A 25,860-nucleotide genomic window follows, 5' to 3' on the forward strand; every position below is an offset into this window, starting at 1 on the left:
TTGGTTAAAATGTTACGGCCAAAATCAGATTGTAACGCATTGGAAGCACCGTTATGTTTAATAATGGTGACCATACGTTCCGTGTTTCTCGGGATGCTGCATTTTTGAACTTCATTTAATAAAGTTATATAAATTCATGCAGCCTTACAAATATTTCTATATGCCTATATTTTTAGGCCAAAATCTATGCGGAACGCGCTTTTGGTTCGTTGCTACATTTTTATTCTCCTCAATTTTTGTACCTACTATAATATAATATGCACATGAAAAAAGTTATGAAGTTCAAATGATTTAGCGAGATGGACAGTTCAATGTTCTAAAGTTTTAACCCAAACGTGTTGAAAGACCAAAGAAAATTAGACTCCAATTAATTCAAGGCTAATCACAAAGCAACACGCAATCTTCGCGAAGTCAGACTAGCACCTACATTTACAAAAATTTATCAACAAACAAGAATGTATCAAAACGATAGTATCATATTTCTATGAACTGTTAAATCGTGTTTGCTGTCGCCGCCAGTCCATAAATGAAGCCACCAACTTGTTCTCAGCAAGACGTTCTGTTTATGGATATGTTGGTCAGTAGGTAAATTCATGGATGTCAACATGTTGTGCGTAGTCTATTGATGGACTGATGAACATCGTGACGCCGAGCGGATCGTGACCTACTAAATTCGTTTGATCAAAATGCCATTCGATCAGTGAGTTCCAGCTTATAGATTAGGTAAGAATGAAATCAATAACGACTGTGATATTTCTCTCCAGTTTGGAGAGATGGCTATTGGATGATAAATGCAATTGTTTTAACAAAAATAATTATTAGTAAATAATGAGGATCATGGGCTCTTCACCGAAAGAAAGGGATTACTTCAAATATATTTTCCGAAACAAATCTCTCGCATACTGTGCATATGTACATTAAGTTTTCAAAACAATGCAATTAATTATCATTTCTTTTGGAGATCTGCCGTAATCATATTAATTGGATAAAGGAGAATTTTCAACTAAAGTTACGCATTTACCTGAGTATATATTCTCGTTCGACACTAATCGGCTACATAAACCCGAAAAAAATATGCGCAATCAAATCCCTACAACATGTGTTCCTGATTGTTTTCAATCCTCCTCAAAATCACACCCGGGTCACATCTGTTTCAGATTACCTTCCCGTGGGTTCAGTTTGTTTATCTAAATCACCTCACCGAAAAAAAAACAAGCACTCAGCACAATTCTATTTGCACAAATAGTCAAACACTTCTCCTCTCAACTTAGAATGGCCAAATCTGCCCAGCAGATGGGAATTCGTTTCACACCTTTACGCACGTCAATCGTGCGCACCTTTATCCCGAATGTCGCAAATTTTCTCCTCACTTTAGGAATAGGAATAACGACGAAGACGACGACGACGATGCACACCCGAAAACACACAGGACGATTCTGTGGCCGGGACGAAACCAAGAAGTGCTAAAAGGTCATCGCGGGAACAAAAGCTATGATGATGCAGTTCGATGCTTGCCGGCATTCATCTTCCAAATCTGAACTCGGTTTGCGCATAGCCAAACCAATCCCAATGTGGGGGAGAACAGTCCAAAATGCAAGGCATCAGCTTTTTCGATGTTTTCACCAATATAAACAAGAGTATCGAACCATTTCAACGTGTAGATGCAAAATTTACAGAGCTAGCTACATTTTACAATGATCTCCTATTTAAAAAAAACGAGGTTGCATTTTAAAAATTGGGGCAAGACGCCTGAATGGTGGTGTAAAATGACTCAATTGCATGTAAAATAATGGTGAACGCATGGTTGTTTGTTTTACCTTGATGGATTGAACGACAATCTTACGGGTGAGGTAAATAATTCGCAAATCCTTGATATTTGGTTGAAAATGTAAGGCTTGCGCTCTTTTTTTTTATTGCAACTCAATAATGATTAACTAATAATAAATTGTAATGATAATATCAGTTCATAAATGTCCTACAATATTTTTTTTGTGTCTTTATTAGGGAGACTTTCAGCCCTAGGCTAGCTCGTCTCCAATGTCCTACAATTCATCATATGCATAATTTTATAAGTGAGGCCATTTGTCCCCGTGGGTGCATTATGCACTGTTCTCCCCTACCTACCTAATCGATTGAAATGAAAGGAAAGATTCATCCAACCGAGGAAGATGGTTATGCTTCTTTGAGTAAATCCAGTGATGATCAACCGCTTGAGTGCTTTTGTTATAATGTTTTCCCTATTATCTATCATTTAAGAATAGATTTTTTTAATTCATGAAGGATTTCAAATGTTTTTAAATGTCTGAATTTCCTAACTAGTTGAGCTCGGAGTCTACAATACTTAAACAAAGCTTGAAGCCTGTTAGTGTTTTCTCAGAACTAATTATCAATTTAATTGGTGGTTTCAATATATTTCTGAGCACAGCCTAAACTTTAAAGAAAAGACCAACAGGTTATAAGCATTGCTTACACAGAAAGAAATAATGAAAAGTAATCGACGCGTAAATAATAAAGACGTGGAAAATTACACTATTCTGGGCGTACATGGATCTTTTCCAACAAGTTCGCCCTAAATGTATGCAATTTACATAGCATTATGACACTTATTCGTATAAAAAGTGTCATAATGCAATACAAATTGCATACATTCAGGTGATAATATCGTTTAAATTTACACTCTTTTTGGCATTCCCTTTATGTGCATTACTTTCGTGTAAATTTCAACAACTTTTTCTATCTGTGTAAATAATAAATATTGTAGACTTCAAAATCCAACTTTTTAAGAATTTCAGACATTAAAAATCGATTGAATTAGAAAAAAACAGTTTCAAAAGGAATTTCTTAGCTTTTACATTGACATACGGCAAAGGTAGAAACAGAGAACACCATTGAGTAACATTAGGAGGACACTTCATCTCACCGCTTGATGGAAAAGGCCACACCCTGCTTTACTCCTAGAGAAAATGAGAAAAAGGAGTCCCAAAAATTTCAACCCCGGTGGTGGTGTTGGTTGGCACCTTGAATTGAAAGTCAAGCCCGAAACAGCCACACACTACAATGCCACCGACAAACAGCAAAATCTCAAGGGTCGTGTCGTGTGGCTGCCTGGGCTAAGGCCCGTTGCCAAAATATTGGTCAGGTAGAAATGGAGACATATGTAATACGTATGCAGCGTTTGTTTCGTGTTGAATATGTTTTATGACCGATTTCCTCATGACCGCCCAGTCGGTGGCCACACTTTCCACGCGACGTATCTTTTAATGTCCATGTTTATGAGCATATTGCGTTATGTATAATAGTTTTATATATGTTCAATTATTTCTATACGGATTTATGCAAATAAAATTATTTTCTTGCCGTTTTTACTCTTAGATCGATCCTTTTTATTTCAAGCTTAAAAGAAGCTTTATTATTTGATTAGAAGACTATCCAATCCTTAGTAAATACTTTGGCTGAACAAGTACAAAGAAATAATTTTAAAATAGGTCAAACCTAAACGAAATTTTAACGCTTATAGTAGTACACTACGCAAGGACGGTAAATAGTACCCGCCATCAAAAGAAGTAGAACCTCCGCCCTCGTGTTCATCCTCAATTTTGATGCAACCTACCGGACTTGCATGGACGCAGCACAAAGCAAAGCTCTCCATGGACATCGGCCCTAATACAGTAACGAAACCATGATGTGCGGCCCCGATACTAACTCATTTGGCCGGCAAAAAGCCAACAAACGACGCAACCTATCCCGGCAATCAGCAGTGCCATAAATAATTACTTTATTGTTCCGCTCGTCGGTATGTAGCTGTACTACAAGACTAACAACAAGCCTCATATTTAGCACACACACCATGTGCGCGGACGGGCGCAAATGGCACCCGAAGATAGATTATTATTGTGCGCCGATCTTATTAGAGTGGCCAAGATCCACTTTGGCTTAGTTAGTATGGCGCTTCTTCGGAGGACTTTTGCCTTGTCTCCTCCGGTCACAGCTGCACTCCGGTGAGCAGATTGCAGCCATAATTCATTGATATATTTATCCTAGAGGTTGTTTTCGTTGCGGGCAGCTTTAAACGAGCTGTGAAGCAAAAAAAACGAAGAGTGGTTCCGTCAGCTTGAAAAGGTGTGATTCCCACAGTTTTCTTTTTTATATCCCCCTGACGGGAAAAAATATTGCTCAAGCGTTAAGGACACTTATATTCATGCACTAAAATATGTATTTTTAAATCCTATACTGCGTTTAATTAAAGACTACTCAAGTTTAAAATATGTTTAGTCTATTCTGAGAGATATCGAAAGAATATTACTACTTGATTCATTGTTTAAATAAAGAACTCTGGTCCATATCGAGACCGCAAGAAGATGGGACATCTATACTGCGCTAATAACGTACGAATGTTCTAGGAGAAGTTAAAAAGTTCACGCAACGACCACGTGGCACAGCCTGACAGGTGTAGGGACACCAACAGGAATTTTCAACAGGAAACACTTTGAAAAGCACCTGATTGGCGAACCTGGAAGCGCACGCAGGTCATAAGTTATCCAGCTCCGGATTTCCAGGAAATTCAGGGCCCCTAGGTTTGACTAGCTACCAGGAGTTCTACTGAAACACGGTGGATAGCTACCAAGTTTGGGGAGGGAGGTCGTAGTAGGTTCTGCCACAGAGTAGGATGGAAAGTGTCCTGCTTTCCATCTACAAAAATTTTATGCCATCGGCTAGCGCTAATTGCAAGAGAGTACTAAGTAGAGTTCATGGACAAACGCTCTACCACGGACTAGGTGTTCGCCTTTGCCAGGTATTGCGGAAAACATCCTCTTTTCATTGATTGCAAAGCCGCATATGCTACAATCGATCGATACCAGCTATTGTAGCTAAAGCACGAACATGGATTCCCTAATAATCTGACACTATTGATCAAGACGACGATGCATTCGGTAATGTACGTAGTTCGAGTCTCAAGGGCGTTCTATAGTCCTTTTATAACGCGTAGAGGGTTACGGTAAGAGAAATTCGGAGTCACCCCCTGATCGAAAATTGTACGAAATTTGGACTCCACAAGACTCTTTGAGCGAATAAAGTTCACCGTTCCACGATTTTGAAACGCTTGCGAGCCTAGCAGTGTTGCATCCCATATGGAGTGTTGCATCCCATAATACGCCATTCAAACAGGAGTAATTCCAACGAGCAGAGTAGTTTCCTCGGATAATGTAGTAATGAGTACAACCCCGTGGTATCATGGGGATACGCATATTTACGCTTAGGTTCTAATATTTTCTGAAAATGGCACCAATTTTGTTGAAGCCAATCGTAAACTGCAGAAGCAGATCAATCCCTAGCCATGGCACATTTTATACTGATTTTATAACACTACTGAAGTGTAAATTATGGTCTTCAACAGCGTTATAAAACATAGGGTATGGGAACTATTGGTGAGCCATGGCTGCATTGTTTAATTGGCATAAATTGACAGAAGGGATTTTCCAGAGTCCAATGGAAGTGGAAGTGAAAGAATTAGTCAACTCGCGGCCCCTAACTTATATGCCACTGGAAATAGGTCTACCCGAACCACTGACTTCAAATCATTATAGTTTAGACTGCTCATCTAGTGCTCACGATCTTCTTGAACCCCTTGAAGATCATGGGGAGATTCCAGGGGGGTAATAAGCGGTACATCGCGCCTCCTCTGCATGTAGTATGAAGCAAATGTAAATAAATAATTCCACCATTTTTCGTTAGTCAGCAGTAGTGTAGGTTAACCAATATCCTACAAGATTCCAGTTCGAAAAATGTTACACTTGCCAAGCGGGGTGGCCCATGGTAGCCCGCCTTTCCCAAGTGGCGAGGCCCGGATAATACATCTTAGGTAGGCTTGATTTGTTCGTGGATGACAGGCTTACTCCCCCCCTGGGAGATTCTTCGCAGTATAACATTCCCAGTAACTGACTGACGAAGCGTGAAAGCTTCAATCAAAGGAGTATTTCTCAACAATCAACAGAAGGACCAAATGGGGAGATCGAAGTAAGCATTAGTACAAAGTGGACGCAATTTTCACAAGCTGCTGTCATTCTTTTTGTTTTTCAAATTTTGTTTCTAGTTCTTAGCTGTAAAACTATGGAAATGTAGTTCATATTTTAGTGAGAGAAGAGATGTTCAGGTACAAAAGGTTGACATTAACGTAAGTGTCGGATGCTTCAAAACCTTGCTCAAAATTCCATGGAAGACACGAAGATGGCCAAAACACTCATTGCAATGCGAAGTTTTGCAAATTCCGTTTGATGGCTATGGCAGTAATATTAACTTGGTGAGATCCATACTACTTAAAGTTTTGTTATTATGCAACATATTGAGGTAAGGTGTTCCTATTGTATGTCCTGTCGCAAGCATTTCAATTCTGCATTTAGTAAATCTAAATTAACAAGAATTTGTCGTTCAATCACATTATTAACCGAGACGAATAGTGCCATAATAATGTTCTCAATTTTTAACAATGGCTAATGAAAGCTAATGCCGTTTTGACTCAGATTCCGAGCGTGGCTTATATTCCGAACACTCGCTTTAAAATACCCATTTTGGCTTGACTTTATTCGCGTGATTTTCCACATTGGAGCTTGAATTCGTTTGTAACCGATGGAAATTTTAGTTTTCGGGCTCTAAAATGCCAGTGTTCGGAGTGTGAGTCATGTTCGGGATTTCAGTCAAAACGGTAGTTAATATTTTTCGACAGTTTCAAAGTTTCGGCACTTTTTTTAGACTCCCTATTTGGCAACAAAAATATTTATATTAGATTATTGGTCGGGGCTCTGTCAAAACGCACCAAACTGCTTAATGATTGACTTGTGATATTTTGATCGTAAAAGTTAAATGAAAATCATTTCATATCAATTTATCCACACATTTGCTGTAGGATATGCTTAGTTGTAGGGCCGACCAATTGTAGCACACTCTTTGATTTAAAGTTTGTGTATCTTTGCATTTCCTCAGCTGATTACCACCTTTGTATTGGTATCAAGTATTTTTTTTTTTTTTCAAAAAAGAAAATTCAGCGAAGCTCATTGTCGCACTCACTTATTTACAAGCTCTATATCTCGCAGTTACGTCAAATCCCTCGCTAGATTGCCCTTATTTCACGTTAATACATTGTACGTACTAATTTTTTCACACATATTTTGTCCTACGCGATTTGCTATTACACATTTCTTTATATGTAATCTATTACGCTCTATTACGCAATAATAAAATTATAAGGATTGACCAATACTTTATACCATAACATACATATAGATTAGTGTCTTTCCTAAAGTTGTGATGGATCCCTTATTTCATATTGTATTTTTGAATTATAAGTACCGTCGTCGGGGGTGACAACGGGTCAAATGGGGGTGAGAATGGGTCACTGTTTCAACTACTTAGAATTCTTGTAGAATAGATTTAATGCATTTGAGGGCAAGAAGACTAAAATATAAAAGACCTTTTTGAACGATTTTTCCCTACGGCCTCCAGAATGCCGGTGAGAGCGATGACCCATTCTCACCCCACAGACCCATTGTCACCACCGATGGCGGTACTTGTTTTCGGAAGGAAGGGAAAATTTTCACGAAATATTCCATGCAGTTTTGCTATGTTTTGCCCCATGCAGTCGGTTAGAAAACAAAATAATTAATGCGCGTTCAATCGTATTTTCATGAGGCGCGCAGAATGTTCGCGAAGTCCGAATCTTTCTGTGTATCTTCATATAGTCGGTCGGAAAACAAAGTAGTAGGTGCGCGTTTGATAGTGTTCAAGCTCAGTTTCGAATTACACGATACACCCGGCATATCGTGTACCAAAACGAACCCTGCTACACTCCCAACCCCATATATCCATCATTTTAATGATTTCTAGTGAAAGAATTGCGCATCCGATAATGTTTCATGTTTTCTCGGTCTCAAACACGCAGAACGATCGCACGATATTCGAAATATTTTGCTCTGCGTAGTGCAAGTTAGTAAAATAATTAGCGATTAAAACAGTAGTGCGCGTCCAATCGGGTTTCTTCTAACACGCAGAACGATCGTGCGATCACCGAAATATTTTGTTCTGCGTTGTGCGGACGGTAACTCAATTAACTAATGCGCGTTCGAATGAGTTTTTTTGTTAAATTGCGATCAAACTACGTAACACCCCGCATATCGTTTACACAAAACGAACCCTGCTACACTCCCTACCCCATATATCCAACATCCCAGTGATTTCTCGTGGAAGTGCAGATGACTCGTCGGCTTCCATCAAAGCGAGTATCACGTCAACATTTTCTACCCATTCCCTAATTGACCTGCATTCGGACACGGCCGGCGCTGGTATTGCTTAATTTTGGGTCACCAGTTCTTACACATTGAGGATGATGTTAGTCCCAAATATCATCTGTTGGTTCTCTGTGTAATTACAGCTGACCTGGCAATAACAGAGTAGCAACCGTGGGCGGTCAATCATGCTCATGCTCATGCTCACAATCAACAGAAGAACCAAATGGTTGAGCGAAGCAAGGTTACTGAGATCGGTCACTTTGTTTGACCTGAAGGCAAACGGAGACCACGAACGAAAAGTGCCGTATACGGAAAGGACGTTAGAGTTCAGCAGATCGTTGTAGGGACGGCATCTGACATGCTAAACGCTCCCCAGTAAAGCTAACATTAATGGAGTTTGGTGGATCAACGCTTAACCCATTCCCTCGATCACGGGGCGGAGGATGATCTGGGATCATAAAATCGTTAACGCGAATTGTAGAATTCGTCCGAGAAAACAAATTATAGCCGGTAGAGAGAAGAACTTATTGTATGGCATTAAGATCTGAGTTTGTGGAACGTTTTGGTTTACCCACCATCACAAGCATTGAGGTGAAATATAATAACGAGTAGCAAAAGAGCGGTTTCGTCATAAAGAATGAAAGCTCAGGCCTGGGGTAAATTTGACTGAAAATGAACTATTGGAACACCAGATTACGCCGTCTAAGACGAATTAAGTACTGTCCATTTAATTCCACTAGTTAATTTTCGTAATCTTTGCAGATACGTATTTCGACCACAACTGTGTGGTCGTCTTCAGTGTCTTGTACTTGACTCGACTTGATTACCACCAGATTACGGTTAAAAGACTATTATTCTTCCATTTACTTCCACAAATTAGTTTTTATGTATCAAATACATAGGTACGCATTTCGATTTCTACTTGAAGTGGATAACAAAACACTGAAGAAATTTTCAAGTAGAAAACGAAATGCGTATCTGTTTGATACATAAAAATTAATTAGTGGAAGTAAATGGAAGAATAATAGTCCTTTAACCGTGTAACATTTCCCCTAAGACGCTCGCAAATAATTAATCACACCAGATTAGTATCTCTGTCCAAAGAGATCACAAATTGGGACCGATCTGTGATTTGGGCGTAACATATTTTGTAAATAAACATTGGAAGGCGAATTCCTGCTAGAGAAAGAATTTCCTGATAAAACCACGGTATGTATCCGACAGAACTAGCTTTCCTCTATCAGATAAGGGGATTAGTTTTGAAGGAAAACGCTTACATTCAACAGAATCCACAATCCAATGTTTGTTTACAAAATAAGTTACGCCCAAATCGCAGATCGGTCCCGAAATTTCAAAAGGGGTACTGTCGCCAGAGATTCAAGAAACGTGATCATCATTCTGCAAGGGCCTGTCACAAAAAGCTCCTGAAACATGATCATCAAACAATCGGCCGGAGAAAAGCGGATCTTTTGCATTGTCGAACCTTTGCCTTGAGACACTTGTCGGGAAATATGTACGTGAGAAAAAAGTATGTCAATCAAGATATTCTTAAATGCAATGTAAAATTGGTAAGTTTTCGATGACGTTGTTCACCTCTTTAGTTTTGCCTTACACAGATTCAATTCATTTTGATAATATATATTCGCCATATTATTATCTCCATCCTCTGTGAAAACTGTTTCGGTTCCGAGCGTTTACCTTAGCAGATGTCTGAACAATTATAAAAAAACACTTGCAATGACGTGGCCAGGTGTGTTGAGAAAATCGGGTCCACCTAATTGTAGGCTGTAGCGAGATTTACAATGACCGTGGATTTGTTCATCTCTGCAACTCCATCTACACGGGTAAAAATCCTTTCCCCGAAATGGGAACATAGTTCATAATTTCAAAAATACAATTACATTTTCATGGTATGAAAATACACCATGAACTTATTTCGTGATTTTATGGATTTACTTCATGATTTCATATATTATTTTTATGTAAAATTATTACGAAAACAAACAAACACAATTTTTATTTTTCTCCAGAACCCACGCCTTGCTAGACCTAGTAGATGGGTCAAGAAAGTCCAACTCTAGTCTAGGAAAAAAACTCCTATTTTGAGCTGGGTAGGTTGTTGACCGGAATCGCCATTGGAACTATTCAGAGCAAGAAAAGTCCAACCCTAGAAAGAGTCTTTCAATGGTTTTGAGACACCATTGGGTCTAGTTGGGTTAATGAAACCCAGCTCTAAAGTGATTGATGTTCGGAATCGCTGTCAGTCCTAACCAGATAATGAAAAAATCAAATCTGTTGTGGCTTGGTTGATCATTTGAAGGAACTTTAAATCTTAGTTAGATCATTAAAACTAAAATCTGGAGGGAGTTAATCGATGGTCAGAATCACTATGGAACATTATTGAATCAAGTAAACTGGTAAAGGTGGATGAACGAAATCGCAATCGAATCTATTAGAATCGAGAAATAACAACTACGGAATGGGTCTGACAGTGGTTTGGAACCACTACTTGTTGGGACAATAAAACCCAAATCTGCAGTGGTCGATGGTCGGAATTACCATCGGTAGGAGAAGGGTAATCCAACTCAGGATCAATCTGCATTTAATTGTTACTAGAGGAAATCTGTAAAGAACATTCTTATCCAACCAATTAATGCCCTCTAACAATTTTTTGGTAGTTTTAGGTACCGAATCCTCTGAATGTAACTTCATGTAATTTGGACTACATGAAGTAGTTTTGAATAATATATCTCAAATCTACACAATCCCATACCACTACTTCCTGGTTTCAATAAAAATATTGTCAATCGGTCGATAATGGATGTAATCCTTGAAGGAATTCAAATAGAAAAGCTGAATATTCTTTCCAGTATTTACTTCCCACGTTTATTAAACACTAGCAGACCCGACGAACTATGTTTCGCCTAAAATTGATTTATTATTTGATTAATTCTCGAGTTATGAAGAAATTGGCGTTCCATTTGTATGGGAGCCCCCCTTTCCGAAGAGAGGATGGGTCTCGAACCACCTTCCCCAGCCCCAAAAACCTCTGCATACAAATCTTCACGTCGATCGGTAAAGTAGTTTCGGAGTCTTTAAGGTAAAGACAGATAGAAATTCATTTTTATGTATATAGATTACGGCTATGGTAGTCCCTCGAAGGCCGTAATAGTGGACAAAAATTTAACTAATTGGATCCACACAATATGGGTATCACACCTAACGAATTTCAAATTCAAATATCCGGGTGGATTATCAAACAAAAAACAAATCTGAGTGTATCATACACAGGTTTGTTTCTTGATTAACAAATTACCCGATTCCGAAGGTCCCTGTAAATCCGGGAGCAAGCAAATAAGAAATATTTTTACATATTTTTACCTTAGACTTTTAGATTAACTCACAGTCGATTAAGTTATTAAATTACTCTTGAGTAATAAAATTGTTCTATTCCTCATATATTAGGCATTGATTTTGGCGCCCCCTGAAGACTGGCGCCCTTGGCGGAGGCCAACCTGGCCAACCACACGCTACGGCGCTGGCTCTGTCTTATAATAACGAGTAGCAAAAGAGCTGCACAGGTGGAGCAGGAGCTCCTTCGCTTAGCAATACATTTTATAATAATAAAATCGTTGCTTTCCGGAACAAATGGTCAAAGAGATCATGCGACGCATTGATCAAATCTACATGCGGAAAAATCATACTGTAAATCAAAAATAACTTGTATTTTGAAATTTCCTTTTCAAAATTTCTTCAGGGGGGCACGTGCACGTCCTCACCTCACAAGAGATTTTTAAACTTTCAGGTTTTTTTAATTTTCCATGTGAGAAGTAGGATAAATATTTTAGAGTGTATTATTCACCAATATACCCTTCTATTGGAATAAAAAAATACTCAATTTTCAAATATCTTCTCTATATATAAACACAAGTTTACATTTGCTTTCAGGTAATATATCTCAGCTGTTTTTTTTAGATATGAAAAGATAGAACATTTTACTGCGAAAGTTTAACAAATGTAAAAATTCTACGATTGCATGAGTTTTGAAGAACTGTAATTGATCTAGAGTGTATCGCTGTACCTAATCAACTAAACGATGGCAGAAAAAAAACAACCCGAGCATGATCGAGCAGGCTCGTTCGAGTGATGAGAATAATAACAGAATAAATCTAGACCAACATTTGAAAAGAGCGTAACAGCCAAAATGTATTCCTTCTGATTCCTCGTCCCCACATAGAGCTAGATATGTAGGCGAAGAATCAAAAGGAATTAATTTTGGCTGTTACGCCCTTTTCAAATGTTGGTCTAGAAATAATAAAACTCTCTTTTGGACTTACGACGTTTTCAAAAATCACGCGAGAATTTTCATATTTAACCAAAACAAATAGTAAACAAAACACATAATGTTTATTTTCGTACAATAACAACGGACGGTAATGAGCTACCGTCCGTGGACATGGTAGCTATTGTCAAACCCCTTGTGGTAGAATGGGACGCCAGGAGGGTGGCTATGTAGGAACAGGAATGGTTATGATTTATTTAATGAGCTTGGAAAGTATTGGCCCTGACGGCAGCGCGAAAATAAAATGGAGTCTGGGTGGTGCTTTTTTATTTCACCCGGCGAGGCATATAGGACATAAATTTTAAAATGTTTATTAAAACGTTAAAACACGTTTTAGCCAAAAATAGTTGAATTTTTCGGTTTAGAAATTTGATTTTCTTTTAGATCGGCAAGTTAAATTAACGAAAGTTAAATTAATTCGATTAAAAAACATGTATAGATAAGTAGCCTAACATGTAGTTTTCAAAAATTCTAACCCTACGTATTCAAAAGTTTTCAGTATAACTCTGTTAAACACACTTTAAAAGCATTTACAAAAATAATTCCAAGGCGGATTGAAGGGTTAAAATACTACGGTGTTGCTATCACTTTTGATATAATTCATGGTCTGCGTAAAAGTCTGAATAGAAGCATTTGTATTTTAACACTTTTTTTAAATAAATGCCATCGCCGGATATTTTGTTCGTATTTTTGCTAAAATCAAATCACATAGAATTGTGCGTGGTATCTTTTTAGCGTATGTTTGATATACTCACAAACACATTCTTTCGCTCTATTCCGAAGTGTGCTGCTGTCAAAGAAAACGAACTGTCCAGATTTTATTTAGTGAAACATAGAGCAAATATTGCATAAATTTGCTCTTTGTAGTGATAATCAAGTGGTGATAAAGTGTAAAAAATAGTTTACGTACTTAATTTGTTTTGTCATACGAAATAAAGAGGAGAAACAGGCGATCCAAAAAAGTAAGTAACAGTTTGATTTTCGTGCGCTGCTTTCTTTGGCAATGCAATAATGGCAAGGATTTCGTAGGTGCAAATTTGTTTCGGTGATTAACACATCAAATCTTGCTACTTTTACACAAACAACTTATTCAAATGAAAGCTTAGACTTGAAATTATGTGATTGAATTAAAATTATGTTCATAAATAGTGTATGTTCGCTGGAAAACGCAAATATTGTTGAGGGTGCCAACAACTGTCGCACCCTGCCAATGCCGTATTCTACCCTACCACATCTAAAGGTGGACTAGTGCGCTAGAGAGCGTTAGAGGCTTGCTGCCCAATTGGTCTCCTTCTTAATTCACCCCATTCTCGTTTACGGACGACTAAAACTATTGAACAAATCCGATCTGATCGAATAATTTTCCCATTTGGATGGACGAGAATGTGCATCAACTTTCATTCGAACGTAAACAAGAATATGGGTGATTATCTTTCTCAAGAAATTACACAGTTAAAAATGTTTTGTTAGTAGATACCTTAGAGCCAATCCTGAAGAGAATGTCAAAGATATGCATGAAGCTTTTCTGTGAGAATTTTAGTGGAATATTTTGAATAAACTTAAGTGAAATTTCTTGTAAAAAAAAGTAAATTTTGGAGGAGTAACTGGAGCAATTGTTTGAAAAAAATCATATAGGAAAAATCATAGGAAGTAAGGGTATGCGGTAACACACTTTTTCCTAACGAAACGAAACGAAACGAAATTTAAAATGTCTATGTTGATTCGGATCGAAACGAAATATAGATTTACTTTCGAGACTTCGAAACGATACGAAATCAAAGTTCATTAATTTCGATTTTTTTCGAAACGGAACGAAATTTAATTTTTTTCCGCGGAACTTTTATTGAATTGGTTTTACATTATGTACGCAATTCTGATTTCACTTTTTCGAAGTCAAATAACTGTTTTGCGACCAATAGAGTTATAATAACAGAAAAGGCAGTCTGTGATAAATCACCGCATGTGATAAATCTGCGATAAGGCAATACCCCAGCTCCCGAATCTGATCAGTTTTATATCAGTAAGTATATAAAAATATAGAAATTGTGATATTTTTCATATACGGATTCAAATTTCGTTCGAAACCTTAGTTCACATAATTATATAATTATGCTGAAGCATACTACATATTGTCTTGTCAGTGTGGTTTTATAGTGTTGAGCTAAGTCAAAATTAGAAAATGAATGCTTAGGTTTATTTTTTATTTAGTGGGATACTCAATTATGTATGCACATATGCCAGGCGTATATGCAGATAGAGAATTGTTATTTCTAGACCAACATTTGAACAGGGCGTAACAGTCAAAACTTATTTCTTCTTATTCGTCCATATATATATATATATATATATATATATATATATATATATATATCATAGTTTTGCTCACTAGAAGAATCCTGCGCACCTTTCTAAAATGCATAAAGATATGTATTTTAGATTGAATTTCACAGACCCATAGTCTTATATACAATCAGCTCGACGAACTGAGCTATTGTCTGTGTGTCCTTGGCATATGAAAACAGCTGTTATGGTCAGTTTGAGCTGAAAGCTTTCAGCTTTCATCAATTTTAACGATCTTTCAACTCGTTCTGGATTTTTTTTTGCAAATTCCATGCGAAGATCAAGAAATGCCCACAAATCTGCAATGTTCCTTACATTTCGTGCAAATAGTCAAAGAAGAGCTTAGCTTGATTAATTGTACACATCCTAGTTGCTAATCATGATTGGCCGAGAAACAGCAAATATGCACAGCTCGCCAATAAAGAATATTCTTGGGAAATTAAATTTTTAATTTTTAATTATCAATAAAAAGTTATTCTTATTTTATAATTTTTGAGATTTTTCGACTATGCAGTCTGATTTATTATTAAATTTTAAAATTTTTGGGACAAAATTTAAAAAAAATATTCTAATAAACCAGACTGCATAGCCGAAAAATCTTAAAAATTAACAAAACAGTCGAAGTCAACAACCTTATTGTATACGTGCTTCAGAATTTCCAATTCATGACCAATACCTAATGATGCTCCATACTGTCAAGACGGAGGAATGCTCTGCATCTCCGTGAGCGCTACGGGAAAGGAATCATTGGTTAGTTGAGAAGGTAATTCATGTGAAGCCCATTGGTAAGCGACTAAATATTTATTGTAAACGAACTTATTTTGAAAACGAGAAGACGAAGACTGTGTTTCAAATCAATATAATGCAAGATCAATGTGCTTCGTTTAAGAAGCTTTTACAACACTATCGATTCCGCACTAAATAATTTTGTGCTCATCGATGCAGACATTAGTTTTATCACTTCGTGTTCTCCAACACTAGCTGGCGTGATCAACATCAACACGATCGATTGCACACTGGTTAAACAAATTTCTGCTACGCGAGGTAGATTTTTTTCACTTCGCGTTCTCCGGGACTAGCCACCGTCCCACGATCGATTCCGCATTCATATTGTGCAAATAGTAAAAAAATATCACCAAATTTAAATTAGAATCTTGGAAACACTGAAGACGTTTGGAAACACCGAAGACTGTAGAAGAAAACTACATACGTACTTGTCGACTAAAAATGGGGTTATGAAGTAAGCGTAAATAGAAAAATTTGTGTAACCTAAAGTTTTGAAAACAACTTTACCATTTTGTTCAGCGGCGCAGCCAAAATTTTTGATAATATGAAGTCTGGTTCAAGCTTAAATTTGTTTCGAAATTCCGCGGAATTCCGTTAAATTTCGTTAGAAGCTAGCTTTTTCTAGCGAAATTTTTGCAATTTTACGAAACGAAACGAAATCAAGAAATCAGATTTCGCCATGCTCAAATTCCGCGGAATTTCGTTTCGAACCACCTGAAACGAAATTTTTCGAAATACCGCATATGCTTAATAGGAAGGTCTATAATCTATCTTCTTCTTTTGTATATACATAAAAATGAATTTCTGTCTGTCTGACCCTTATAGACTCGGAAACTACTGAACCGATCGGGGTGAAAATTTACATGCAGAGGTTTTTAGGGTCGGGGAAGGTTCTTAAGATGGTTTGAGACCCCTCCCCCTTTTGGAAAGGGGGGCTCCTATACAAATGGAACACACATTTCTGCTTAACTCGAGAACTAATCAGAGAATAAATCAATTTTAGGCGAAACAAAGTTCGTCGGGTCTGCTAGTAGGAAATAAGATAGAATAAATTCAATAAGCTCCGAAAGAACAAGAGCAAATTTTGCAAGTCCTCAGTATGTTAAGAAAATTGTGGATGATACCTTCGAGGAAATCTTTAAGAAAGTTCTATGAAATTCCCAGACGTTATTTGGACGTTCTTTTGAAAACATTGTTGAAGAAACTGGAATACACTTACAGGAACGCAAATTCCAATAGTAATACCCTTAAGTGTTTGCAAATAATCACTCATTTTGAAGCGTGACACCGGTAGTGATTCCATTTGTCCATGACCATTACAGGTCAATCATATTCACATCCGTTCGAATGGTGATCACACGAAATCTTGTGCAAACAAAACGGTTTCAAAAGCGCTACAACCGTCGTCGGGTCGGCACACTTCTATGATGGGCCAGTAAAAAAGGGCCGAACTCTGTCCATAGTCCACCATTTGAAGCCGCGCAACCGATGCGATGACGATGGGAGATAACAGTGCTCGTAACAAACAAGCAATGTCAACAAAATAGTGTGCCTGCATAGGTCGGTCGGTTCGGTTTGTGCGTCCTATATCGACGACGGAAACGAACCGATGATGCGATGCGCCCACCTTTCCGCCCGGCACGACCCTCTTCGCTGGACTAGTTTTTATTGGTTTACACTTTTTTTTTCGTCGATGTTCAAGTGGTGTGTGATTTCCTTGCGGTTTCACAGCCAAGCCCATCATCATCATCATCACATGGCAGCCATATCGCATGTCCCCGTGTGCTTACAAGCTCCGGAGTTGTGGGTGGCGGCTGCGGTCGGAGGCGAGGTGTGACACTTTCACACACCACGTTTTTGTGTATGTCGGCTAAACATCAATCGAACCGTGTCGTGCGTCGTCGTGGTCGGGCTTCAGTTTTTGATGTGCGGAATCACATTAGTAAAGCATCACTTTTTGTTTGATCGAGTGTAACACCGGGTGGTTCCGGCCTGAGTGTCGGCAGGGTGGTCCAAGATGCGTTGGATGGTTTTAATGTTATTCAGAGAAATCAATTTACAATCTATGAAATATTGACGATGTTACTAAGGGTTAAGACAAAATTGTCTTTGATAGAATTAGGAATTCAAAACAAACACTTTTGAAGATTTAGCCATTGAAATCGCCGTATAACACAATCTTCCATGATCTTTTGAATTCAAAGCCTCGTGGAAGCATGATATGACGACCTACTGAATCAGGGTTCACTTTACATAACAATCGGTAATGTTGATGTTGATGATGACGACGTCCAACCGATTGTCGATGATTTACGTTCGTCACATTAGCTGTTGTCCAAAATTGGCCGTTTAATTTATAGATGCGATTGAATGCGCCGCCGCGGAGTGTAAAGTTTGAGAAGCAGCCGTGCCGTCGGTCGGTCGCAAGAAACTTCATAATTCGGCGGAAGGCCGCACGACGCAGTTTGATTTATCGACGGCCACCAGCAGCAGTACTGCTGCAATGTATATTGTGGACAAGCGCAGTTATTTATGTTTGGTGATTTGGACGTGGTTTACGAGTGTTCAGATGTATTTCATTGTGCAGTGTCGTTGTTAAGGTGATTGCCAATGAGACGATTAATAACACTTGCATAATATGGCTGTTAAATCGAAAGTTACTTTGGATCTGATGACTGAATCTGAATCTAAGTAAAGAATATAAGGCCCGTGTTTCTTTTTTTATTATAAATGATGTTATATCTGATTAGTACTTTTATTATCTTTTGTTATAAAACACAAATCTGTAGATATGTATTACAAGCAATGTTGATTTCGACCTTGAATTCCTCGCTGCAATCAAACGACTGAGATATTATGAAGAATATAATCTAATCTATCTGCAAGTCATGTAGGTTTGACAACAGCGAGCAATTGCAAGAGTGAATCGAGGTCAAAATCTATATTGCTTTTACCATAAAAACAATTTAATTCACCTAGTAATGACTGCCATTCTTGCATTTAGCCACGACACCAAATGTTTTTAATTAAATCACCATTTTCTTCATAACTTTTGAACGCAATTACCGATCTTTATCAAATTCAGTAGTGATTAACTAGGCTTTGACCCCTCGTTGTGATTTTCCTAGCTTTTGTGCACACACATATACACAAACATTTGCTCAGTTCGTCGAATAGTATATAATACTACGGGTCTCCGAGCTTTCTATAAAAAAAGATCGATTTCAGAGTGAAATGATAGCCTTTCGGCTCAGCTTTGTTGTACGAGAAAGGCAAAAAGTCCATAAAAATAATTGCCATTTAAGCAGATTGCTACAAATATATCTTTCAGGCCGCGTAGGGGAGCCGTGACTTTGATCACACGACCCTTTCTTGTGAATGATCGAAAAGCTGATAGAGTTGTTTTTTTATTAGCAATATTTACCAGCAGTAGGCACGCATGTTAGCAAAACAACCGACGGAAACTGTCCTTAATTCTCCTTCTACAAGATAGATGCAATAAATTTGTTTTCAGTGAGATGGCAATCCGACAATTTTCCTTCATACAGTCGAATCTCCATGAGTCGATACTGAAGGGAATAGGAAATCCTGGGAAAACTGTTTGACGGGGCCACCACAGTAACCCAGAAAATATGTTTTAAATTGGCATAATTTGCTTCCATAAGTCGATATCAAGTCATTGGAGGTTTGAACTTAAAAAATCATTGAAAAGTTTTCATAATATAGCAAATTGATACATCAAAGGAAACCACCGAATCAAACAATTTGCCGAAAATCAGCTAGCAAACGTCATTTTTCCCGGGATATCAGTTTTTCAGGTATTGCGGTCGCACAGCTGTGTGGATTTTTGTGAATTAGAATTTTCTATGTTGGCAACGTAGTCATATATTTTTAAAGCTTAATGAGCACCGTTGCGGAACGGTTTTCCACAAAAGTGATTGTTTTCATAGTAATTTTCATTCAAACTTGAAACTGCGCGTGCTCAGTCTAGTTACATCCAAATTAGTTAAAAATTTAGGAGGATTAATAAAACAGCAAATGACATCGTTTAAGCATAGAGGAGCGAAAAAGTCAAAATTTGAATCACTCTAGGCCCCATACACGCTCCGACATGTTGTACAACTTTGACTCCGCCCCCAGGAAATTTTGTTCGGTCGGAGCAAAGTCGGATCGTTTGTGGCATGTTGTACAACTGTTAGACAGTACAACTTGCCCACAGACGGTCCGACTTTACTCCAACCGAACCAAATTTCCTGGGGGAGGAGTCAAAGTTGTACAACATGTCGGAGCGTGTATGGAGCCCCTTAGACTCCTGAGCGATCATATTCAGAAATGGTAGGTTACTTTGATTGACTCTCTATTTTCGCTTGTCAAATTGGAATGATGCATTTATAGTCGGTAGAGGCTCAATGAAGATTCTAGAGTTTAGTGAATTATTGGTAGACAATTTTGTAGCTTTGCGTTATATTGTCATTTTACTTTCGTTTAACGTTTTAAAATATTTTTAGAGAACTGAAAAGTTAGCGATCCCTATGCTGATGTTCAGCATAAGTCTAATTAAGTATTATAGATACGCCAAAAGATTGGCATCAGGAGCAATCCCATCATCATTCTAAAACTTCCTCATGCAACTGTCTCAGCAGAGAAATTGCTGGGGTGCGTCTTTGGCGAGTTATTCAAGCTGCTGCTTCAATAAGTCATAATAGATGCAGATTATTCTGTTGTAGTGGATATTATTTAAAGAAAACTTCAAATGTTTATGATCGCTAGTGCTGATGGCCGGCTTGAGCATGTTTGTTACCTTCATGCTAGACGATCCCATTTCAAGTGCAGTAAAAACAAGTTTAGATCTAGATAGTTCCATTCCTACATAAAATGACTATCATCATAAAATTTTTCGCCCAACGGTTTTTCGAACTCATTGAAACTAGCATTAAGCTCAAAGCTGGAGAAAAGTTGTCCGGTGTCAACATTACTACTCCTCTGTATGAATATCAAATTGGTATTTGTTTTATTACTCTGTGAAAATGCATTTGGTTTTCCTGAATATAGTTCAATTATGGGTCAATTGAAAATCGAAGTACCGTCAAATGGGGGAAGATGATCAATGAGGTGAAGATGATCATTTGACGTGTCAGTCAAAAGTGCCAAATTTTTATGAAACGGTGGTCAACAATATTATCCGTTCAAGTAATGTTACCGCTAGGTAGAAAATCCGAGTTGTCGATTATAATCATGAAAATGTATTTTGTGGAAGAAAGAGAGAGATAGTCATAAATGACGCTATTTTCTTTTCAAATACTGATTTCGTAGACTTCTTTACGTAGCAAATTCAACATTCATACAAATAACCTAGTGTATTTTGACTACTAGGTCATAATGATTTTAGTAGAGCTGTCTTGATCAACTTCACCCCAAACCAGATTACTCAAAAAAAGTGTGATAATTTAATTTATTTTAATAAATGCGAACGCATTTCAGAAAACTAAAGTTGTTGATTATTGCAACATATAGCAGTACATGTTTTGAAAATATTTGTTTCGATTTAAAATGTAAACACACATTGTTATTGCATGTTTTGTCTTAAAAATGATCATCTTCCCCCCAGTTGACGGTATTTAATTATTTCTTCATAATAGTTTGTAGAAAATAATTGTATTTTGTTGATGCTTGACTGATATGTCAAAATCATAAAATGTGTAACCATAAGTTGAAGACTCTTGAAGTTTTGTTCATTGGTATTTTTTAAACACAACCGTTGCCTGACCGATGTATGGTAAATTGTTTATCAACCGTAAGTTAAGGTCCGTAACAAATCTCATTGAGATTGAGAGAAAGTCCATCACAAATAAAATTATGAATTTACAAGGTAATTAGCGACGAAATAAATATTACAGCAACTCTCTAATAAATTTCCTCAGAAATTGACAAAGAATCGACCACATGAGGAAAGGAGGAAATTATAAGGAAGTTTTCGAACAAAATAGAGAAAAAGTTATCGGAGTAATTTCCGGTGAGGTTCGCGCCACCAACAATCACACTTTTAAAGACTTTTTTAGTGGAATGAACTTTCGAAGGAATTTACTGAGGACTTCTCGAGGTTACTTGAGAAATTCTCGAAAAAACAGATATCCCTGAAAAAATCTCATTGAAAGGAACTTCCTAAAGAATTCCCGGAATATGATCTTCTTCCTCGAAAATATCACAAAAAATCCAGAAGATGTTTTCTGAAGTTTTTGTTTAATTTCTTTATTAAACTGATTTTTTAAATAATTATAAAGTTCATCTTTGTTTCTTTTCTTTTTCTGAAGTATACACGGAGGAGTTTCTTAGCAATTCCCAGGAAAATCCTGTTTAGAAAACGAATCTCCAAAAAAAAACGCCTACAAACGATATTAAAGAGCTTGCCGACTATCCAGAATAAGGCTTAATTGTGATATTAATTTATCCTCAACAACGTATCGTCAACAGCGCTGCACAGTAGGCCTGGCCTGTTTTAACTACATTTTGACGTGGTTCAGACATAAATTTCAGACATTCACGACGAACCATCCACAAGAGTACGTACTTAAATAAATTCCAGGCGGTGATTCAGGTAAAAGAAATTCACACTACAAGGGTATCTTCTTGGGAGAAAAGTTTTGGACGAATATTTGAAATTCCCGAAACAATTCGTGGACGAAATTCAAACCAACACTAAAAAAGTATTTAGAAAAGTATTCTCATTGATATTTCAAAAGAAATTCTCGAAGAAATTTCCAAAAGAGAATCGAAGGAAGATATCGAAAAAACTATTCATATTTTTTTAAACTTTTCTTTATTTTAAGGCTCAACCGCCAATAAGCATAACGGAGCCGAAATTATGTTATAAAAGACAGGAACACCGTCTTCGACCAGAGGTCGTACAGACTGAACACTTAACACCCAGCATGAGACAACGGATAGGACACTCAACACCCAGTGGACGAGTGGAGAATTTTTCGATAATGAAAAAGTTCCTCCTTACTGGGGCGGGAATCGAACCCACACTCCATAGCTCATGCGTCTAGACGATTGATGTCGCTAACCGCACAGCCACGAAGCCCATTATTCTCTATTAAAATCATAATTTGCATCTTATTTTGTAATATTTGTTTTGGGGAGCCAAAAAACTCGCGGCTTAGTCGAAGTTAAGGAGTATATACAAGAACAAAAATAACGGGATGGGATAGTGCCTAGGTAGCGTTGTTGTGGTGTTGTGCTGATTGACGGGGGACAAACTGTAATGATACAAACGATTTTTCCGAGAGGAGCGGGTGGGGACAATGTGGACATGGCCTCACAACAGATAAAGGATCAGACGAAAACATTGATTCGTTTTAAGAACTTATACACAAGGACCATGTAGTCCAAATCAAGCTCACCCAGCACATCTCTAAAGTCTTTCTTATGTGGTTTCCCTCGGGCCCGGAGGGATGTACACAAATCGGACCTGGCAGCATCGTAATTGGGGCAGCTCTAGACAACGCATTGATTGCTGTCCGCGAGCCCTATTCGATAGGAATGCGCGTTTAAAGAGTAGTGATAGGACATAATCCCCCTTTGAACCCCTTTCTCGTTAGCTGGAATTGAACAATGGGAAAGGACCCATACACGCCAAAAAAGGCATTCCCGAATTCGTGAACCAGCAAAAATACACCGTAATTTATTTCATCGATTCGGGAAAACCAGTCACGATTTCCAGAACGTTCAAGAAAACGTGATTGTGTTCCCGAATCCGTGGCTGTTGTTCACGAAAAAATACACCGTGAACTTGTTAGTTCACGAATTCATGAACGCCTTTTTTGCGTGTACCAAGGTTATAGTGTAAAAGTGATTCGATAGAGCACTCAACATAGTTCGTATTTCACTTAAGAAAATACGGTGAGTGCTGTATCGGCTCTAGAGAACTGAGAATATTCGTAAAAATGAAATATTTATCAGAGGAAAGATAGGCTCTAATGCATTGTGTATAGTCGCTAACTCTGCGACATATACGGAACAAGGGTTTTGAAGTTTACGTGCGGCACTATGAAAATCATTAAATACACCAAAACCAGTGGATTAATTTGTTTTCGATCAGTCGGAGCAAAACCTTTTGTTGCAACTGACATGGCAGTACTTGATTGCAAATATTGGTGGTATGCAGTATGCACTCCGATTGGTGCGGATCTGGCATTCCACGGATCTCTTGTCTCATGGTCAGATCAAAAACTACAGTGGGACTGGAGCAGACTAATAGCCTATTCAGATTGGGCTATTTATGACTTTGTTAAGTGAGAGGGTATCCAATTATTACGAGGTGTTCAGACTGCAGCAAGATAATATATCTTGACGTTTCCATGTTTCCTCATTTGCACGCTAATACAGGGTTGAATTCAAAGAGAATTTAAAAATTTAATTTGCGAAATCAAGCATTTGTGTGGCGACAATCGAACATTTTTTTCTGAACAAAGTTTCTACGAAAAAATATAATTAAAAATATGAAAAGGGATTTTCGAAGAATATTTGAAGCTCTCATTAAGGATAATGATAAATCATTAGTAGGGTGCGCCGTTCTTCGGGGAATCAGACTATTCCTAAATTTATTTTTAAGTTTAAAAAGTATTTTGATTCTGTACTATGATCGAACGGAGATTTGATAGAAAAATTTAGATACTTTTGGGAATTCTCACAAATAAATAAAAAAAAGGACGATTGGACCAATTTTCAAGAAATATTATCGAGCTAAAATGTATTTCCACCAGTATCTCCATGTATGAAGGGCAACTCAGCAATTTAATTTTTTTTTTCAAAAATGGAAACTGAACCATTGCGTTCTACTCGACAATCAATGATACAGCTTCCAACAAAATCGAATCGTGTGAATGTGATATAATTTAAACTGGATTTTGGATGAGTTAATCCAATAAATACCAATCCATGTTTTATTTAAGGTTATTCTACTTTATATATACATCCCATTCAAATCGTACAGTTGTCCCACGTGAAAAATGTTGAAATCCAAAGTATATTAAGCCATTCAAGGAGCAGAATTGAAATAATTTATGAAATCATGTTTATTCATCAAATATATTCGTTTTACAACCATTCCTACGTTTTAAATTGTCTTCCGCATTGGCCCTTGAACTTTGAAAATTTATTCGATTTGTTCTATTAAATCTAGGTTTAAGTTAAATACTTCATGTTAATTCTAGAGAGCATCTGTTTTTTAAACAATTCATGTTGAATAAGTGGAGAATAAATAATTATCATCATTATTTTTCATCATATAAAATGCTTTCCACAAAACCATCACAATCCGAGTTATTCTTCAGCGCTCAGAAGATTTCCATCTATCATGCATTCAACCCTGCTGCGACAGAAAGAGCATGACTGTCAACTACGAAACGAAATGAAAACAGAGAGAATTTTCTCTCTGGCAAAGAGAGCGTGACGCTTGTCAGTTTTGTTTTGTTGAATTTCTCCCTGCATCCCAGTTAGAACGAAAGCTCTCTCGTAATAATTGTTCGTAATAAATTCTTCATGACTCTTTTTAGCGGGTATCTTTTGACAGCGCAAAATGTATGGAATATTACGTAAATAATGACATCATAAAGCGTATTTACCCTGAAACGCCAATTATTATGTCATTAATGGCGTAATCTGAATAGGCTATAAGAAGCAACCACGGTTGGGAACATTCGAAGAAGGACCAATCTCCAGGCTCATGTACAAGTAGTACAGCGTCATTAATTTGGATTGGAATTGGATTTCGTTCGATTAGCTTCTCAAAATTCTCAATTACCAATGGGTTTAAAATCTTCCACCGAATGAGGAGGCCGAATTCCGCAAATCGATCTGATAAAGGAAGTACGCGATCGCGTAAACAACGATATTGAATACGCTCGAGCTTCAATATGTGCGTTTTCGCGGCAGATTGGAAACAAAAACTGCCATATTCGATAACCGAAGGAAACGTTGTACAATAAAGCTTTATCAGATCCATACTTTATTAATCCATAAATTTACCTTTCTAACTTATTGGGAAAATTGACCACATTTATGAAAGAAGAAATGAATCTACTAAGAAAATAAAACAGTATATTTTTAGAA

At 37.5% G+C, this 25,860-nt stretch overlaps 1 protein-coding gene across 3 annotated transcripts in view; it reads right to left on the bottom strand.

The window, feature by feature from the left end:
• LOC134212382 (protein drumstick) overlaps window positions 1-25,860 on the bottom strand; it is an 89,369-nt gene that overhangs the window by 52,715 nt on the left and 10,794 nt on the right. The window contains exon 1 of one of the 3 annotated variants that reach the window (XM_062690165.1): window positions 1,022-1,377. The exons of the other annotated variants lie outside the window; for them this stretch is intronic. The gene's annotated coding sequence lies outside the window, so the exon portion shown is untranslated. Of the gene's footprint in view, window positions 1-1,021; window positions 1,378-25,860 lie in introns of those variants that run through there. 3 annotated transcript variants of the gene reach the window in all.

The sequence above is a fragment of the Armigeres subalbatus genome, chromosome 2, assembly GCF_024139115.2.
Source record: "Armigeres subalbatus isolate Guangzhou_Male chromosome 2, GZ_Asu_2, whole genome shotgun sequence".
Classification (NCBI taxonomy): domain Eukaryota; kingdom Metazoa; phylum Arthropoda; class Insecta; order Diptera; family Culicidae; genus Armigeres; species Armigeres subalbatus.